The sequence below is a fragment of the Bison bison genome, unplaced genomic scaffold, assembly GCF_000754665.1.
Source record: "Bison bison bison isolate TAMUID 2011002044 unplaced genomic scaffold, Bison_UMD1.0 scf7180017864353, whole genome shotgun sequence".
Taxonomy (NCBI): domain Eukaryota; kingdom Metazoa; phylum Chordata; class Mammalia; order Artiodactyla; family Bovidae; genus Bison; species Bison bison.
Window position 1 is genome coordinate 4,363,209 of NW_011494925.1, and position 3,851 is coordinate 4,367,059.

The 3,851-nt window shown below is 44.4% G+C and overlaps 1 long non-coding RNA gene across 3 annotated transcripts in view; it reads right to left on the reverse strand.

The window, feature by feature from the left end:
• The window catches only part of LOC104999520, a 17,647-nt gene extending 14,186 nt beyond the window's left edge, over positions 1–3,461 (reverse strand). For all 3 annotated transcript variants that reach the window (XR_826600.1, XR_826598.1, XR_826599.1), the window contains exons 1-2: positions 3,258–3,461; positions 2,627–2,746 (exon numbers count right to left, since the gene is read on the reverse strand). This is a non-coding gene — a long non-coding RNA (uncharacterized LOC104999520). The remainder of the gene's footprint in view (positions 1–2,626; positions 2,747–3,257) is intronic.
• Between the last annotated feature and the right edge of the window lie 390 nt (positions 3,462–3,851).

Here is a 3,851-nt window from a genome sequence, read left to right on the forward strand (position 1 = left end):
ACTGATTTTCCATTAGGATTCACTGGCTTGATCTCCTTGCAGTCCAAGGGACTCTCAAGAGTCTTCTCCAACACCACAGTTCAAAACCATCAATTCTTCGGTGCTCAGCTTTCTTTATAGTCCAACTCTCACATCCATACACGACTACTGGAAAAACCATAGCTTTGACTAGACGGATCTTTGTTGGCAAAGTAATATCTCTGCTTTTTAATATGCTGTCTAAGTTGGTCATAACTTTCCTTCCAAGGAGTGTCTTTTAGTTGCATGGCTGCAGTCACCATCTGCAGTGATTTTGGACCCCAAGAAAATAAAGTCTGTCACTGTTTCCACTGTTTACCCATCTATTTGCCATGAAGTGATGGGACCAGATGCCATGATCTTAGTTTTCTGAATGTTGAGTTTTAAGCCAACATTTTTCCTCTCCCCTTTCACTTTCATCAAGAGGTTCTTTAGTTCTTCACTTTCTGCCATAAGGGTGGTGTCATCTGCCTATCTGAGGTTATTGATATTTCTCACGGCAATCTTGATTCCAGCTTGTGCTTCATCCAGCCCAGCGTTTCTCATGATGTACTCTGCATAGAAGTTAAATAAGCAGGGTGACAATATACAACCTTGACATACTCCTTTTCCTATTTGGAACCAGTCTGTTGTTCCATGTCCAATTCTAACTGTTGCTTCCTGACCTGCAAACAGATTGCTCAAGAGGCAGGTCAGGTGGTCTGGTATTCCCATCTCTTTACGAACTTTTCACAGTTTGTCATGATCCACACAGCCAAAGGCTTTGGCATAGTCAATAAAGCAGAAGTAGATGTTTTTTTCCTGGAACTCTCTTGCTTTTTTGGTGATCCACCTGAGTTCCTCCACCCCAAGAGGAACTCAGTTTCCTCTCCATGCTCTGACTGGGTGACAAAGTAAGATGCCAGTCCTGCGTTGCCTCAAAAGGTAATGGAATATGACTGACAGGTTTCCCAAAAACTGCAGGGTGGAGGTCTCAGTCAGCGGGTGAGAACAGGAGGGGGTATTAGTATGCTCACCAACTGGGCAGCTTAACCGACAGGGATGTATGCAGTCATGGTTTTGGAGTCTGGAAGTCCAAGGTCTAGTGATTCTCCAGGAGAATTTATTCCAGGTCCCTCTCTCTCCTGCTTACTTCTGGTTTTCTGGCAATTTCTGGTATTCCTTGGCTTGTAGAGGCATAGTCTTCTCCATGCGTGCAACCCCATCCAATTCTCCCCTTCTTTTAAGGACACCAGTCGTGTTGGACAGGGCTTCCCAGGTGGCATGAGTAGTGAAGAACCTGCTTGCCAATGCAGGAGACACAAGAGATGTGGGTTCAGTCCTTGAGTTGGGAAGATCCTCTGGAGGAGGGCACAGCAATCTACTCTAACATTCTTGCCTGGATAATTCTATGGCCAGAAGAGCCTGGTGGGCTACAGTCCATAGGGCTGCAAAGAATCAGACATGACTGAAGGGACTTTGCACACACCCATGTTGGATTAGGGCCACCCATATGACCTTTTTTAAACTTGATGACCTTAAAGACTTGTCTTCAAATAAAGTCCCACTGTGAGGTACTGGGAGTTAGGCCCCCACCATATTCTTTTCAGGGGACATAATTCAACCCATTACACAGGGTGATGGACAATTCTGCTAAACAAAATAAGTCAACTTGTTGAGAATTAATACCACTCAAGTTACTTTGTTTTATAAAACCCTCTTTCAGTTATTAATTTCTTATGTCTTCTTCACATTGTTACTTATATCTCAGGACTTTCTTTAACCAAAGTTAAACCTGTCAATTTGCATTTAAATCTAGCAACACAAGTATAAGCAACCTTACTTTTGTTGACTCCTCCCAAATAATAAGTCATTACCCATTTTTGGCAAACCTATGAAAAATCAACATGTATTATAAAAGTATGTTATTTAGAACTTTTTCAATTGAGTTAGTTTTTCATGAGAGTATTGGTTGTTTCCCCTTCTACCTACAAAAACAATTCTCAATAAATGTTTTATTGACTGTATAAATCTGTAGTATGCCAGGTTAAAGCTGCTTTCTAAATTGTGGTTATCCAATACTGAATCACCTTTCCAACATTAGCCTTCCACATTATAGCACAATTCTTATAAAGAAAGAGGTATCATTCATCATTATCATTTGTGAAGGGCGGAAAATTTTCTTTTCCTATGAAAAGTTATCACAATCAAGAACTGATCTAAAATTTTGTCTTAAAGTGAAAGTGTTAGTCACTCTGTTGTGTCTGACTCTTTGTGATCCCATGAACTGTAGCCCACCAGGCTCCTCTGTCCATGGATTCTCCAGGCAAGACTGGAATGGGTTGTCATTCCCTTTTCCAGGGGATCTTGCTGACCCAGGGGTCGAACCTGGGTCTCCTGCATTGCAGGCAGATTGGTTACCAACTGAGCCACATAGTTATGGTTAATAATGGTAAATGAAAAGTAACCTTTAACACTTAACATGAATTTTTTTTTTAATTTAAATAAAAAATATGCAAAAAAAAATCAAAGAAATACACAAATAATGTCACGTGCTGGCCCTCATGTGAGCCGTTGGGAAGACCTGCTGGGTCCGGGAAGAGAAGGAACTCCTGGAGACCCCGCTCACCTGTTCTGTCCTCTCAGGAAAGTCGGTATCAAGGGGCCTCTATTTTGGGAAGGCTGTGATGGCCTCCAGCGGCGTCTGCTGCTGGCACGCAGGTAAACATGGATGTGTCTTGCCTTTCTTCTGTGAGTGACAGAGGAAGAAAGTGCGTTCTGGATGTGCTGACATCAATATATTGTTACAATATGAGTAACAAGACAGCCCACTGACAGATGGGCACTTCCATTTATAACACTGGCTCAGGGTCCTCTTTTTTCCACACTCGGAGGATGAGGTACACGCCGTGTGCTGGGGGAAACCTGGGGAACTGAGGCTTTAGCACTGACACGTGATGACCTCGGATGTTCCCCGAGCTTGTGCCCGCCTGGTCCGGTCCCAGCATCGGGACCGGCGGCTCACTCCATCCTGCAGGCTTGGCCAGTCTTACCTCCCACTGGAACCAGGGCAAACCCACCCCTCCCACGTCCTCATGGCACTGATGCTCACAGAGAAATGCCACCAACTTAAGAGGAGGCTGCCAGGTCCCTGAGAAACCAGGCCCAAAGATGTGGAACTTAAGCTTTTCTAACAGTTCATTTCTTCCTTCCTTTTCCTGTCTGTTTTGCTTCCACCTCAGTGTCAGACAGAAACCCACCTCTTGTTTCACATCACTTCAGCTGGAATTTCATCGGATCCAGCGCTGGATATGAGCACGGGATTTCCGCTCCTCCCGTTCCCTCCTGCAGGTGCATAAACATCAAAGTGGGTTCAGTGGGTGGTGGGGAGGTCCACCAGGTTCTCCTGATCCACACATACAATCACCCTGCACCTGGACGAAGCAGCTCTTCCAAGCAGCAAAGCACCCCTGACCTGGGAGCACACAAAGTCAGATGTTTTCGCAACAGTTTTCCCAGCAACAATCCACAGATCAAAAGGTCAGAGTCTGGCAGCCCCACTCTGGCACAGGCAAGCCTGTTTATGAGGACACTTAGTGTGGATTTAGTAAGTTCACTGCAAAGCTCCAAGGGTGCCTGTCTCTTTAAATCCATCTTCTCCCAAGTGAAATTTGTGGCCCTGATGAATGGCAGAGCAGAGTCATCCATAAAAGGGCAGAGGAAAATCACATTCATTTGCATACAGTAATTATTCTGTGAATCAGGCCACCTTTATTGCCGGCAGAAAATCTACTGTCAGCATCACTCGATAGATCACGTTTGAAAATCTAACAGCTGAGGAAAGTAATTGTTTG